Raw genomic sequence first — 17,480 nt, 5'->3', positions numbered from 1 at the left:
TTGCCCATGTTCCTCCTTGAAGATATGTAAAATGACGTAATGCATTATGGTGTTTGAAATGTTTAATGATTCATATTGTTAGTGATAGAGTTGTGTTCTTCCCAGCGCTAGGTAGTACCAGAGTAGTTGAGGTTAATAGTGGGACTAGCCCAGAGGGGAGGAGCTAAGTGAGGGCACAACAGATAGTATTTAGGTAGAATGTTAGATAGGGACGAGCCTGCACCAGTAGCAGACCTTAGGTCTGACTGAGAAGCAGAACCGCATGCAGTGCATGTCCTGTGGCAAAGGAGAGAGACGATGGAGCGGATAGTAAAATCCTCCAGAAAAGTGAGTCACGGTCCAGAGTTGGTCCTGAGTGAAAAAGAGGAAAGTAAATAGTATCGGGGCCTGGGGTAGGAAGCCTAGCAGGACGGTATGAGTTGTCCGTCAGTTGGGTAATGGGACAGAGAAGGAAGGATAAGTGAGAGGAAGAGGAAATGCCCCGTGTGGTGATTCAGAGGAGTCAATAAAGCGGAAAGCTAAGTAGTGGCCATATGGGCATAGAAAAATCCTCTAAGGGGAGAAGTATAGGACCCTTGCTTGCTGGACTTTATTGCCATTATTGGGGACTCTGATGCTCCCGGGATAGTGTGCAGGGCTGTGTTGGGGCAGAAAAACGACCTGAAGTGGAAAGCGAGAGTGACTACAGGAAAGGGAGAAAGAAGTGTATGATAACCAGGTAATAATAGAAATGTCTATGAAGATGAATGCCTACTATCAGCTGTATACAGTTCCTCAAAAGTTGTTGTTCAGTAAAAATATGTTTATTTATGAACTATGATCTCTCTAGTTGAACTCTGCAACACCTGATCCTGGCCAGCAGAAAAAAACAGCACTAGGTAGTCTGCAGGGGTGTATCGGCATCACAGCCAAAGTCCACACAGCCGCCTAGGACCACCATTTTTATGTGGCATGCCGGAAGACAAATAAGTAAAACAATCTTAACAGTAACATTTATAACTGTTTAACAGCAGTTAGAGGTTTACAATTGAATGGTTGATCAAGGTCAAATATATACAATTTTCTTATCCAGTATTAGTCTGGATTTATGGAGTAGTATATTTGCATATACATATAACTCTCTAATCCAGTATTGATCTGGTAACACTAATTTTCTAGTCCAGTATTAATCTGGCCTTGTTCATCGACTTTTTTGCGTATATGTGTATTGCTTTAGTCACATATTGAATTGACAACACAGACATTCTCGGTCTGATTGGCGAACCTTTTTTACTCAAGACAGTAATCATTTTTTATACATTTTCTATAGCCTTATCTATTACATCTAATTAGTGGTCTGACTTTTAATGATTATCTGTTTTTTTATGTTTAATTCTATTGCACTGTAGGGAATTGGGCGGCTTTTTTTAATTAAATTATTAATAAATGCTCATCTTTTTAAGGTTTTATGTACGCACTGGTCAGGAAGGTGAAACCAGGCTTCGCAGTGAACAGGTTAAAGTACACTTTTCTCTGAAATGTCGCAGCATTTCAGAGTCAAATATACTTGGCTGAAATCATGCAGCCAGGGCCTGATGCATGCGGGCCGTGGATTGGGCAACATGTATCAGCTGTAAGGTTCCCTTAATATGGAACTATAAAAGCAATCAGAAAAATACAGCATATAGAAAGATTGCCCCTTGCAATGCTGTAGCTGTAAATTAATAAAATACAATTCCTTGCCTGAGGAGGTGGTAATGGCAAACTCAGTCGAGGGGTTCAAGAGAGGTCTGAATGTCTTCCTGGAGCGTAACAATATTGTATCATACAGTTATTAGGTTCTTTAGAAGGACGTAGATCTGGGGATTTATTCTGACGGAATATAGGCCGAACTGAATGGACAAATGTCTTTTTTCGGCCTTGCTAACTATGTTACTATGTTACAATCTCATATACAGTATGTTACAGCGATATATTACCATATATACTTGAGTATAAGCCGAGAATTTCAGCCCATTTTTTTAGGCTGAAATTGCCCCTCTCGGCTTATACTCAAGTCATACCCAGGGGCCGGCAGGGGAGGTGGAGAGGCAGCGGTCTAAGCATACTCACCTGCTCCTGGCGCAGTCCCTGCTTCCCTGGCGCTGACAGCTTCTTCCTGTAGTGAGTGGTCACATGGTACCGCTCATTACAGTAATGAATATGGACCCCACTCCACTCCCATAGGGGTGGAGCCGCATATTCATTACTGTAATGAGCGGTACCATGTGACTGTTCACTACAGGAAGAAGCTGCCGGTGCCCGGAGAACCAGGGACCGCGCCAGGAGCAGGTGAGTATAAGCAGTGCGCTAAATTCACCTGCTCCCCGTTCCACCGCCGCCAGCCGCCGCTGCAACTTCTGCATCCTCTGCACTGACGCTCAGGTCAGAGGGCGTGGTGACGCGATTAGTGCGCGCCGCCCTCTGCCTGAGCAGTCACTGCAGTGGACAGGGAACGTAGCGGTGGCTGGTGACGTTGGAATGTGGAGCAGGTGAATATAGAAAGTGCCGGGGGCCTGAGCGACGAGAGGTGAGTATGTGATTTTTCATTTTTCTTATCGCAGCAACAGCAAATGGGGCAAATGTGTCTATGGAGCATCTTATGGGGCCATAATCAGCATTTATGGAGCATTATACGGGGCAAATGTCTGTATGGAGCATCTTATGGGACCATAATCAGCATTTATGGAGCATTATATGGGGCAAATGACTGTATGGAGCATCTTATGGGGCCATAATCAGCATTTATGGAGAATTATACGGGGCAAATGTCTGTATGGAGCATCTTATGGGGTCATAATCAGCATTTATGGAGCATTATATTGGGCAAATGATTGTATGGAGCATCCTATGGGGCCATAATCAGCATTTATGGAGCATTATATGGGGCAAATGACTGTATGGAGCATCTTATGGGGCCATAATCAGCATTTATGGAGCATTACATGGGGCAAATGACTGTATGGAGCATCGTATGGGGCCATAATCAGCATTTATGGAACATTACATGGGGCAAATGACTGTATGGAGCATCGTATGGGGCCATAATCAGCATTTATGGAGCATTACATGGGGCAAATGACTGTATTGAGCATCTTATGGGGCCATAATCAGCATTGATGGAGCATTACATGGGGCAAATAACTGTATGGAGCATCTTATGGGGCCATAATCAGCATTTGTGCAGCATTGTATGGGGCATATTTTAATATGGAGCATCTTATGGGGCCCATCATAAACTGTATGGAGTATTATATGGGGCGTATTTTGTATGGAGCATTATATGGGGCCCATCATCAACTGTATGGAGCATTATATGGGGCTCCTGATTCAATATGGATATTCAAAAGCACTTAACCTACTGATGTCTCAATTAATTTTACTTTTATTGGTATCTATTTGTATTTTTGACATTTACCGGTAGCTGCTGCATTTCCCACCCTAGGCTTATACTCGAGTCATTAAGTTTTCCCAGTTTTTGTGGCAAAATTAGGGGTCTCGGCTTATACTCGGGTCGGTTTATACTCGAGTATATATGGTAGATCAATTTTTAAGGATCTTTCCATGTCCACCAGCACTACTACTGGCAGCACCTTATGAGAACTATGGTTTTTCAATGCCTTCCTCCAGAAAAATCATGACACTGAGGAAGGAAAATGTTTCATCGCGTGATCGTATCTTGCAAACATCCAGTTTTGCTGTCAAATAAAGTGTAAGAATCACTGAATGATGTATTGTTTCAATTCAATAGCAAAAGCCTTTCCTACCCATTATGCATGAGGTGCAGTGTAGTGGCTATAGAAAATCTTGCAGTACATTTCAAGCACTGAAGTATCATGGGTACATTTTTTTCTTGGTTAAATGAGCCGTGCATTGGTAAGGTAGAAGTTATTTGGCTGCTATTATCATAAATTCCAGATATCCTACGTGCAGAAGTTCAGCCCCTTAGGGGGTATCATTAAAACTGAAACAACTAGCGATATCTGCACAGACTTTGAAGTTCTGGTACTTATAAACACTTCTTGTAAGAACTTTTCCTGTTAGAATCCCTGCTGCAACGCATGAAGTTCTGCCAAGATTTGAATGTACTTTAAAGTACACGTATCTTCCCAATACTATTATTGACTATGGAAACATTAATTATAGAATTGTTTTAGGTGTGTTAAAGGGGTTGTGCAGCCTTAGGCTAAAACTCTGCCATTATTGTATGTTACTGCAGACTTGTGAATCCTCACATGAGGCGCACTGCGCTGTGAGGATTCTCTAATGCCGGCCATCGGAGTTCATGAGAGCAAGTATTAAATTTGCATACATGCGGTCATGTGCCAACTAGACATGTGCAGCCTAACTCATAGCAAGTGTATTGAGAGAGGCTGAAGACGTCTAGTTGCAATGTGGCAGGAAGTATGCAAATCACATAGTTGCGGTCATATTATTATTATTATTATTATTTATTATTATTATAGCGCCATTTATTCCATGGCGCTTTACATGTGAGGAGGGGTATACATAATAAAAACAGGTACAATAATCTTGAACAATACAAGTCACAACTGGTACAGGAGGAGAGAGGACCCTGCCCGTGAGGGCTCACAATCTACAAGATCGCCCGCTCTCAGCATCGGAGAATCCTCACAGTGTGCAGTGCGTGCGATGTGAGGATTCACAAGTCTGAAGTCATGTAGAGTGACTATAGACTTGTAAGCCTAAGGCTGGACAACTCCTTTAATGTCAAGCATCATTTTTTGACCTATGTATAGTTTCTATTTCATTCACTATTCTAACACCATCCTTTGTACAGATATTTGGACCTTATGTAAAAGCACTGAAAGTTCTACAATTCTATGGACACCTGTTTCATTTCTTGTCTGTCCTAGTTTTCATATATGAAAGTGCCTATCACATTTTTTTTATATTATAAGACATCTAATGTTCAATAATGATAATACTTAGGGCAGAGTCAGATGGCCGTAAAAATCGGAATGAGATTGGAACGCAATGCATGGACTGGTCGGATTCTCTCCCGACCCGCGCGTGACAGCTTCATGTATTGTTATGCAGATGTCACGCTCAGGGCGGCCAGTCCGTGCACTGCATTCCTATCTTGCTCTGATTTATATAATCGTCTGACTTTGCCCTAATAATAATCAATAATGCAGACATAAAAAGGGTTACTTGTGTCCACAAAACTCAGTTTATAGATACCAACCTTGATAAAAGCAACCTGACCTTGACCTAAGCATGACTAGGAGCCAGTGAATGCTTCACTCTCTGAATCCATCAGTCTCTGTTGAGAAACAGTTTCGGGAATTTCACCCCCCAGTGTGTGTGGTCTGCAGTATTCACCACCTCAATCTCAGCTCCACAGGACCAGACTGAATTAGGGCTACTTTTCAAGATACAATGACTAATGATGCACATGGCTTGTGTCACTGAACGCTCAGATTTATTTCTATGACTTAATACATGATTAATTTTGCCAAGAGCAATCTGAGGAGCCACATCCATAATCACCTCTGTGCAATTATTAATAGCCCTATACAGTATCCGTGCAACTCTAATGTGACAAGAGGATGTTTCTATTTCTTCCCCAGCAACCTGAACACACTAATCTTTTGTATTGTTCAATTGGGGTCATTTTGCACATGTCAAAAAAGAAAAGTTCATTATCCCCCAGCATCTCAAAGCTCCGTCTCCATGGAAACATTGGAACCTCTTTACTTGAAACATCTGATTCAGAGAGAATCTTTTGTCCAAAATGAGATGAAGGCTGTCAGCTTTCTCTTCCATAAAATGTCACATCTATTATAAGGACTTCAGGACTCTGGACAAAATATCATTACACTTGCAGAGCAACTGACACTGACTCGTACAGTATGTGTATCCCATCACCACATACATGGTTCCGAATTTACATAGGATGGGTCTAATGGCTGAGACTCCCACTGATTACCAGAAGAGGACCTTTTGTGGCAGTTCGCATATTCTATTAATTCTCTCTGGACTGCTTGAGTAAGTGCTGAGTATCAAAGAGTAAAGTCAGCCAAACACACTACTTTCAGATAGATTTATTAACTGTCTAATATATAAGGACGTTTCCTAACTCTCATCTAAAGATGGTGAAAAAAAAGAAAGATTAGACATGTTGAGCTTCAACACCCCATTGTCACTGGTGTGCCAGTTGTGACAGACAGTCATTTTGGATCCGGCTGTGTGAAGGTCATTGCACTTGGCTTTGCAATCACCTTCTTAAGAGCTCTTTTCCATTTGCGAGAAACACATCCGTGTCTTGCATGTGAAAACCAAGCTCTGGCGCCGGCACTCCAGAGCGGAGCGTGCAGCCACATAGCAACACATAGAGCTGTATGCCAGAGTACAGTGCCGGCGCCAGAGCTTGGTTTTCAAATGCGAGACTCGGACGTGTTTCTCGCAAATGGAAAAGAGCCCTAATTTTCATCTCTGTATGGAGTGACCTCAACCTTCTGCTGCTTATTGACACATCCTTGCTGGATATTTAACCCCTTAACGTCCAATGACGGACAGAGTCTGTCATTGGACACCTCCCCTTGTTTAGTGTGGGCTCCGGCGATGAGCCTGCAATATTTTCCGGCACATGACAGCTGATCTGATCAGCTGACATGTGCCTGGAACTGTAATGGGTGGAATCATGATTCACCCACGGCTGTTAACATGTTAAAGGCTGCTGTCAAACTCTGACAGTGGCATTTGACATGCAAGCGCAGGAAGCAGGTCATTACCTCCTCCCATCGGTGCCCATGTCACATGACCGCGGGTCCCCGATGGGTTGGCATGAAAACCCGGGGTCAGCAGGAGCCCAGTGGTCAGTGATCATAGCAAGTGAGGTATTCTGATACATGCAGGCGATCTGATCATCGCCTGCATGTAGCAGAGATGATCGAGTTATGGCAGCTTCTAGTCTCCCATGGAGGTTTAGGAGTTAGTGAACATGGTAAAAAAATCCCCAAAACAATTGTGAAATTGCACTTTTTTTGCAATTTCACCACATTTGGATTTTTTTCCCCCATTTTCCAGAATATGATATGGTAAAATCAATGGTGCCATTCAAAAGTACAACTTGTCCCGCAAAAAAACAAGCCCTCACATGACCATATTGACAGAAAAATAAAAAAGTTATGGCTGTGGGAAGAAGGGGAGCAAAAAATGGAAACGCAAAAATAAAAATACCCGTGGTCCTTTCAGCATGGCGCTGGTGTTAGCTTATTTACCTCTCTCTGTTGGAAGTACTAGAAGTCGATTAGTCTCTTCTTGGTGTCTCTTGGAGGATTGCTGGCGTGAGCTCTCTTGTGTCATCTCAAGCTAAAGGTACCTTCACACTGAGCAACTTTACAACGAGAACGACAACGATCTGTGACGTTGCAGCGTCCTGGATAGCGATCTCGTTGTGTTTGACACGCAGCAGCGATCTGGATCCTGCTGTGATATCGCTGGTCGGAGCTAGAAGTCCAGAACTTTATTTGGTCATCAGGTCGGCGTGTATCGTCATGTTTGACAGCAAAAGCAACGATGCCTGCAATGTTTTACATGGAGCTAACGACCTGTGAGAACGATAAGTGAGTCGCTGTTACGTCACAGGATCGCTCCTGCATCGTTCTGGAGCTGCTGTGTTTGACGTCTCTACAGCGACCTATACAGCGACGCTGCAGCGATCGGCTCGTTGTCTACACTCACCGGCCACTTTATTAGGTACACCATGCTAGTAACGGGTTGGACCCCCTTTTGCCTTCAGAACTGCCTCAATTCTTCGTGGCATAGATTCAACAAGGTGCTGGAAGCATTCCTCAGAGATTTTGGTCCATATTGACATGATGGCATCACACAGTTGCCGCAGATTTGTCGGCTGCACATCCCAAAGATGCTCCATACAAGGCAGGATGGATCCATGCTTTCATGTTGTTTACGCCAAATTCTGACCCTACCATCCGAATGTCGCAGCAGAAATCGAGACTCATCAGACCAAGCAACGTTTTTCCAATCTTCTACTGTCCAATTTCGATGAGCTTGTACAAATTGTAGCCTCAGTTTCCTGTTCTTAGCTGAAAGGAGTGGTACCCGGTGTGGTCTTCTGCTGCTGTAGCCCATCTGCCTCAAAGTTCGACGCACTGTGCGTTCAGAGATGCTCTTAGGCCTACCTTGGTTGTAACGGGTGGCGATTTGAGTCACTGTTGCCTTTCTATCAGCTCGAACCAGTCTGCCCATTCTCCTCTGACCTCTGGCATCAACAAGGCATTTCTGCCCACAGAACTGCCGCTCACTGGATTTTTCTTCTTTTTCGGACCATTCTCTGTAAACCCTAGAGATGGTTGTGCGTGAAAATCCCAGTAGATCAGCAGTTTCTGAAATACTCAGACCAGCCCCTCTGGCACCAACAACCATGCCACGTTCAAAGGCACTCAAATCACCTTTCTTCCCCATACTGATGCTCGGTTTGAACTGCAGGAGATTGTCTTGACCATGTCTACATGCCTAAATGCACTGAGTTGCCGCCATGTGATTGGCTGATTAGAAATTAAGTGTTAACAAGAAGTTGGACAGGTGTAACTAATAAAGTGGCCAGTGAGTGTATATCTCTGCAGCGTGTGTGACGGTACCTTAAGTGTATACCCTCGTCCCATTGTTGTGCACCTAGCTTCTCCCTCACCTAGTGTGACACCCATCCTTTTGTTCCATGGAAAATACTGTACGCCTCTGCCAAATATGTCTGACAGTGACTTATTCTCTTGTCTTTAATGAAAATATATGCATAATCTTTGAAGCAAGGATACACATGTGTAATGGGGGTTGGGAGGAAAAGCTGGAGGTTGTACTAACATCTGTCAATTATTGAAGGTGTATATCCACCTTAAAAGTAACCTGTCATGAAAAAAATGTTATTAATCTGCAGATGTGTGGTTAATCTGCAGGTTATAGCATTCTGTAGCTGCCCAGTGCCTGCACTGATAGCCCTGCTGCCATGTGGAAATAATCTATATTCCCTTCGGCAGCCTTAGAGTTTCAATCATAGGAATGGGCCGGCGTGGCTTGAGTGATCACTCACTGTATAGTGAGCGGCGGCGGTAACCGTGTCCTCAGCACTGACTGACAGCCAACTCAGCATTGAAACTGGCTGTCAGTAAGTGCCTGTAGCACGGTTACAGAGGCCACTTAATATGCACAGAATGATGACTGAAGCCACGCCTGCTCGCCCCTATGACTGAAAGCCTGAAGGCTATTTTGAGGAATACAGTTCATTTCCTCCCTGTTGCAGGGGTCTCAGTGGCGTGGCCACACGGTTTCAGAATGTTATTAACCTGTATAGAGTTAGTCACCTCTCAGCACCATGTAGTATTTGGCTATTTATTTATGGGTCTGCTGCTATTTGAGGTCCAAGAATGCATTTGAGATTGGGTCTCTGGTTGGTTTGTTATACAATGAGAGACTGACTTATGTAGTGCCATTTTGGAAATGTCCATATTATTTTGTAAACTGTTTAAATGGTGATCTATTGCTGTCACTGTTGACATCTCCGATTTGATTGCAGTAATCATCCTTTGTCCTGATGTGCATAGCATATGTAACTTTTTGCTGTACTCCACTAGTAGTGGGCCACTGAACTGTGAAACTATACACCGTGTTCCAAATTATTATGCAAATTGGATTTAAGTGTCATAAAGATTTAATTGTTTTGTTTTTCAAATAAACTCATGGGTGGTATTGTGTCTCAGGGCTCAATGGATCACTGACATCAATCTTATACACATGTGATAATTAGTTTTCCAGGTGATTCTAATTAAAGAAAACTACTTAAAAATTATGTTCCACATTAGTAAGCAGGCCACAGTTTTCAAGAAACATGGGAAAGAAAAAGGATCTCTCTGCTGCCAAAAGCATCAAATAGTGCAATCCTTGGTCAAGGGATGAAAACATTAGATATTTCCCGAAAACTTAAGCGTGATCATCGTACTGTTAAGAGATTTGTGGCTGAATCTGAGCACAGATGTGTTCGTGCTGATAAAGGCATAATGGGGAAGATTTCTGCCAGGCAAGTTCATCGGATAAAGAGAGCAGCTGCTAAAAAGCCATTACAAACCAGCAAACAGATATTTGAAGCTGCTGGTGCCTCTGGAGTCCCTCGAACCTCCAGGTATAGGATCCTTCAAAGCCTTGCTTTGGTTCATAAACATACTATTCGGCCACCCCTAAACAGTGTTCACAAGCAGAAACGGTTGCAGTGGCCCAGACATACATGAGGACTAATTTTCAAATATTCTTGTTTACTGAGGAGTGTCGAGCAACCCTGAATGGTCCAGATGGATGGAGTAGTGGATGGTTGGTGGATGGTCACCATGTACCAACAAGGCTGTGACGTCAGCAAGGAGGTGGAGGAGTCATGTTTTGGGCCGGAATCATGGGGAAACAGCTGGTAGGGCCCTTTAAGGTACCTGAAGGTGTGAAAATGACCTCTGCAAAGTATATAGAGTTTCTGACTGACAGCTTTCTTCCATGGTATAAAAAGCAGAAACGTGCCTTCAGGAGCAAAATCATCTTCATGCATGACAATGCACCATCTCATGCTGCAAAGAATACCTCTGAGTCATTGGCTGCTGTGGGCATAAAAGGAGATAAACTCATGGTGTGGCCACCATCTTCCCCTGACCTCAACCCTATAGAGAACCTTTGGAGTATCATCAAGCAAAATATCTATGAGGGTGGGAGGCAGCTCACATCAAAACAGCAGCTCTGGGAGGCCATTCTGACTTCATGCAAAGAAATACAAGCAGAAACTCTCCAAAAACTCACAAGTTCAATGGATGCAAGATTTGTGAAGGTGATCTCAAAGAAGGGTTCCTATGTTATTATTATTTATTATTATTATTATTATTATTATTAATATACATTTTTATAGTGCCATTTATTCCATGGCGCTTTACATGTGAATATGGGGCAAATATAGACAAATACATTACACATGAGCAAAAAACAAGGCACGCGGGTACATAAGGAGGGAGGACCCTGCCCGCGAGGGCTCACTGTCTGCAGGGGTTAACATGTAACTTGGGATGTTAGGATGTTTTGGAGTTAAGCAGCTTTTTTGTTCAGTGAATGTGACCTCCTAATGCTGCAAATTCCACAAATGAGCATTTTCAGTTCTTTAACCCCTTCACCCCCAAGGGTGGTTTGCACGTTAATGACCGGGCCAATTTTTACAATTCTGACCACTGTCCCTTTATGAGGTTATAACTCTGGAACGCTTCAACGGATCCCAGTGATTCTGACATTTTTTTCTCGTGACATATTGTACTTCATGATAGTGGTAAAAATTCTGTGATAGTACCTGCGTTTATTTGTGAAAAAAATGGAAATTTGGCGAAAATTTTGAAAATTTCGCAATTTTCCAACTTTGAATTTTTATGCAATTAAATCACAGAGATATGTCACACAAAATACTTAATAAGTAACATTTCCCACATGTCTACTTTACATCAGCACAATTTTGGAACCAAATTTTTTTTTTGTTAGGGAGTTATAAGGGTTAAAAGTTGACCAGCAATTTCTCATTTTTACAACACCATTTTTTTTTAGGGACCACATCTCATTTGAAGTCATTTTGAGGGGTCTATATGAAAGAAAATACCCAAGTGTGACACCATTCTAAAAACTGCACCCCTCAAGGTGCTCAAAACCATATTCAAGAAGTTTATTAACCCTTCTGGTGCTTCACAGGAATTTTTGGAATGTTTAAATATAAATGAACATTTAACTTTTTTTCACAAAAAATTTACTTCAGCTCCAATTTGTTTTATTTTACCAAGGGTAACAGGAGAAAATGGACCCCAAAAGTTGTTGTACAATTTGTCCTGAGTACGCCGATACCCCATATGTGGGGGTAAACCACTGTTTGGGCGCCTGACAGAGCTCGGAAGCGAAGGAGCGCCATTTGACTTTTCAATGCAAAATTGACTGGAATTGAGATGGGACGCCATGTTGCGTTTGGGGAGCCCCTGATGTGCCTAAACATTTAAACCCCCAACAAGTGACACCATTTTGGAAAGTAGACCCCCTAAGGAACTTATCTAGAGGTGTGGTGAGCACTTTGACCCACCAAGTGCTTCACAGAAGTTTATAATGCAGAACCGTAAAAATAAAAAAATCATATTTTTTCACAAAAATTATATTTTCACCCCCAATTTTTTATTTTCCCAAGGGTAAGAGAAGAAATTGGACCCCAAAAGTTGTTGTACAATTTGTCCTGAGTACGCTGATACCCCATATGTGGGGGTAAACCACTGTTTGGGCGCATGGGAGACCTCGGAAGGGAAGGAGCGCCGTTTGACTTTTCAATGCAAAATTGACAGGAATTGAGATGGGACGCCATGTTGCGTTTGGAGAGCCACTGATGTGCCTAAACATTGAAACCCCCCACAAGTGACACCATTTTGGAAAGTAGACCCCCTAAGGAGCTTATCTAGATGTGTTTTGAGCGCTTTGACCCACCAAGGGCTTCACAGAAGTTTATAATGCAGAGCCGTAAAAATAAAACAAAAATTTTTTCCCACAAAAATTATTTTTTTAGCCCCCAGTTTTGTATTTTCCCGAGGGTAGCAGGAGAAATTGGACCCCAAAATTTGTTGTCCAAGTTGTCCTGAGTGCGATGATACACCATATGTGGGGAGAACCACTGTTTGGGCGCATGGGAGGGCTCGGAAAGGAAGGAGCGTCATTTGGAATGCAGACTTAGATGGAATGGTCTGCAGGTGTCACATTGCGTTTGCAGAGCCCCTAATGTACCTAAACAGTAGAAACCCCCCACAAGTGACACCATTTTGGAAAGTAGACCCACTAAGGAACTTATCTAGATGTGTGGTGAGCGCTTTGACCCACCAAGGGCTTCACAGAAGTTTATAATGCAGAGCCGTAAAAATAAAACAAAAAATTTTTCCCACAAAAATTATTTTTTAGCCCCCAGTTTTGTATTTTCCTGAGGGTAACAGGAGAAATTGGACCCCAAAAGCTGTTGTCCAATTTGTCCTGAGTGCGCTGATACCCCATATGTGGGGGGGAACCACCGTTTGGACGCATGGAAGGGCTCGGAAGGGAAGGAGTGCCATTTGGAATGCAGACTTAGATGGAATGGTCTGCAGGCGTCACATTGCGTTTGCAGAGCCCCTAATGTACCTAAACAGTAGAAACCCCCCACAAGTGACACCATGTTGGAAAGTAGACCCCCTAAGGAACTTATCTAGATGTGTGGTGAGCGCTTTGACCCACCAAGGGCTTCACAGAAGTTTATAATGCAGAGCCGTAAAAATAAAACAAACATTTTTTCCCACAAAAATTATTTTTTAGCCCCCAGTTTTGTATTTTCCCGAGGGTAACAGGAGAAATTGGACCCCAAAAGTTGTTGTCCAATTTGTCCTGAGTGCGTTGATACCCCATATGTGGGGGGGAACCACCGTTTGGACGCATGGAAGGGCTCGGAAGGGAAGGAGCGCCATTTGGAATGCAGACTTAGATGGAATGGTCTGCAGGCGTCACATTGCGTTTGCAGAGCCCCTAATGTACCTAAACAGTAGAAACCCCCCACAAGTGACACCATGTTGGAAAGTAGAACCCCTAAGGAACTTATTTAGATGTGTGGTGAGCGCTTTGACCCACCAAGGGCTTCACAGAAGTTTATAATGCAGAGCCGTAAAAATAAAACAAAAATTTTTTCCCACAAAAATTATTTTTTAGCCCCCAGTTTTGTATTTTCCTGAGGGTAACATGAGAAATTGGACCCCAAAAGTTGTTGTCCAATTTGTCCTGAGTGCGCTGATACCCCATATGTGGGGGGGAACCACCGTTTGGACGCATGGAAGGGCTCGGAAGGGAAGGAGCGCCATTTGGAATGCAGACTTAGATGGAATGGTCTGCAGGCGTCACATTGCGTTTGCAGAGCCCCTAATGTACCTAAACAGTAGAAGACCCGCACAAGTGACCCCATTTTGGAAATTAGACCCCCCAAGGAACTTATCTAGATGTGTTGTAAGAATTTTGAACCCCCAAGTGTTTCACTACAGTTTATAACGCAGAGCCGTGAAAATAAAAAATTTTTTTTTTTCCCACAAAAATTATTTTTTAGCCCCCAGTTTTGTATTTTCCCAGGGGTAACAGGAGAAATTGGACCCCAAAGGTTGTTGTCCTATTTGTCCTGAGTACGCTGATTCCCCATATGTTGGGGTAAACCCCTGTTTGGGCACACGGGAGAGCTCGGAAGGGAAGGAGCACTGTTTTACTTTTTCAACGCAGAATTGGCTGGAATTGAGATCGGACGCCATGTCGCGTTTGGAGAGCCCCTGATGTGCCGAAACAGTGGAAAACCCCCAATTATAACTGAAACCCTAATCCAAACACACCCCTAACCCTAATCCCAACAGTAACCCTAACCACACCTCTAACCCTGACACACCCCTAACCCTAATCCCAACCCTATTCCCAACCGTAAATGTAATCTAAACCCTAACCGTAACTTTAGCCCCAACCCTAACCCTAACTTTAGCCCCAACCCTAACTGTAGCCTTAACCCTAGCCCCAACCCTTGCCCTAACCCTAGCCCTAACCCTAGCCCTAACCCTAGCCCCAACCCTAACCCTAACCCTAGCCCTAACCCTAGCCCTAGCCCTAACCTTAGCCCTAACCCTAGCCCTAACCCTAGCCCTAACCCTAACCCTAGCCCTAACCCTAGCCCTAACCCTAGACCTAACCCTAGACCTAACCCTAGCCCTAACCCTAGCCCTAACCCTAGCCCCAACCGTAACCCTAACCCTAACCCTAGCCCTAATGGGAAAATGGAAATAAATACATTTTTTTTATTTTTCCCTAACTAAGGGGGTGATGAAGGGGGGTTTGATTTACTTTTATAGCGAGTTTTTTAGCGGATTTTTATGATTGGCAGCCGTCACACACTGAAAGACGCTTTTTATTGCAAAAAATATTTTTTGCGTTACCACATTTTGAGAGCTATAAATTTTCCATATTTTGGTCCACAGAGTCATGTAAGGTCTTGTTTTTTGCGGGACGAGTTGACGTTTTTATTGGTAACATTTTTGGGCACGTCACATTTTTTGATCGCTTTTTATTCCGATTTTTGTGAGGCAGAATGACCAAAAACCAGCTATTCATGAATTTCTTTTGGGGGAGGCGTTTATACCGTTCCGCGTTTGGTAAAATTGATAAAGCAGTTTTATTCTTCGGGTCAATACGATTACAGCGATACCTCATTTATATTATTTTTTTGTTTTTTGGCGCTTTTATACGATAAAAACTATTTTATGGAAAAAATAATTATTTTTGCATCGCTTTATTCTCAGGACTATAATTTTTTTATTTTTTTGCTGATCATGCTGTATGGCGGCTTGTTATTTGCGGGAAAAGATGACGCTTTCAGCGGTGCCATGGTTATTTATATCTGTCTTTTTGATTGCGTGTTATTCCACTTTTTGTTCGGCGGTATGATAATAAAGCGTTGTTATTTGCCTCGTTTTTTTTTTTTTTTTCTTACGGTGTTTACTGAAGGGGTAAACTAGTGGGCCAGTTTTATAGGTCGGGTCGTTACGGACACGGCGATACTAAATATGTATACTTTTATTGTTTTTTTTTATTATTTAGATAAAGAAATGTATTTATGGGAATAATATATATATTTTTTTTCATTATTTTGGAATATTTTTTTTTTTTTTTTTTTACACATTTGGAAATTTTTTTTTTTACTTTTTTACTTTGCCCCAGGGGGGGACAATACAGATCGGTGATCTGCCAGTTTGCATAGCACTCTGACAGATCACCGATCTGAGAGAAGTGCAGGCTGCTTCACAGTGCCTGCTCTGAGCAGGCTTCTGTGAAGCCACCTCCCTCCCTGCAGGACCCGGATCCGCGGCCATCTTGGATCCGGGTCTGGAGCAGGCAGGGAGGGAGGTAAGACCCTCGCAGCAACGCGATCACATCGCGTTGCTGCGGGGGGCTCAGGGAAGCCCGCAGGGAGCCCCCTCCCTGCGCGATGCTTCCCTGCACCGCCGGCACATCGCGATCATGTTTGATCGCGGTGTGCCGGGGGTTAATGTGCCGGGGGCGGTCCGTGACCGCTCCTGGCACATAGTGCCGGATGTCAGCTGCGATAGGCAGCTGACACCCAGCCGCGATCGGCCGCGCTCCCCCCGTGAGCGCCGCCGATCGCGCTGGACGTACTATCCCGTCCGTGGTCATGGGGTCCCCCCCACCTCGACGGGATAGTACGTCCGATGTCAGAAAGGGGTTAAAACATATCAAATGTTTAGAAATTCTACTGTGCCTAATAAATTGGAACAGTGCATTTTGAGTTTTTATTCATTTTGGAGATTACACTGTTATCATTGGGAGGTTTCTTCAATAAAGTTCGATGTATAATCTAACAGGTGATGACTTATTAGACTGACTTTCATTTGCACCAACCATTTAGGAAAATCCGAGAAAAATATTTGCATAATAATTTGAAACATGGTGAATACTTGGATTTGTGGGGATTATATATACCCCAGGTTCTGTGACACTCACTGACACCTCCTTGTTTTTAATCTTTATTTTACAAATAAGTGTGTATTTTGTCAATAAAGTATATTTTTCATCTTTAGTAATTTCTACGCCTTTTGCCACTTTTTGTTTGGTTGGGATGGTAATCTGCAGATTAGCCCCATATATGCAAGTTAATAGCGCATTTCTTATATGAAGGTTCCCTTTAAAACCACAGAGATGTAGTAAAGCTGTAAGAGTGGGAATTTCTGTGTAATTGGATAAATAAGTAATTTTATTTTTTTTAATCATCAGATTAGGGATTAGTAGTTGAGATGTCTAGTACAGATACATTATGCTTTCTTATAATATCTAGATCTAATCTTTGCCTAAAAAGTGGCTCTCATGACTATAAATATTTACCATTTACTCCTTATTATTATATTATACAAAACTTTGTGAAAGAATGTCAGCAGGAGCCACACCCTATCCTACTTATTTCCAACAAGCAGAAAGATACACAAGTCATAGTTGAGTTGGGGTAGAAAGATACACAGCATGACATGAGGTTATCGCAATTGCAAAAGGTAAAACTGGAAGTTACATGAAACTGTTGATAGCCTTTCATTATTTGTTCCTCGATAGATTTTACTATAGATTCCCATTCCTGTACATTTTAGGCCAGTTTCACACGTCCTGATATTTCTGGTACCGGAAAAAACGGTACCAGAGATATCAGTGTCCGTGTGTCCATGTGTGTACTATGTGCGGCACACGTGTGGCAACTGCGTGCCACCCGTGTGCCGCATCAGTACCACATGGACGGCTGCCGGGGACGTAGCGCTACTGTAAGCGCTGTTCCCTGGCGGCTGGTGCTGAACGCGGCTGTCATCCGTTCTCCCCTGCTCGGCCGGCGAGCA

This window comes from Ranitomeya variabilis, chromosome 7 (genome assembly GCF_051348905.1).
Source record: "Ranitomeya variabilis isolate aRanVar5 chromosome 7, aRanVar5.hap1, whole genome shotgun sequence".
NCBI lineage: Eukaryota > Metazoa > Chordata > Amphibia > Anura > Dendrobatidae > Ranitomeya > Ranitomeya variabilis.
Note: the sequence above shows the minus strand (reverse complement) of the source record.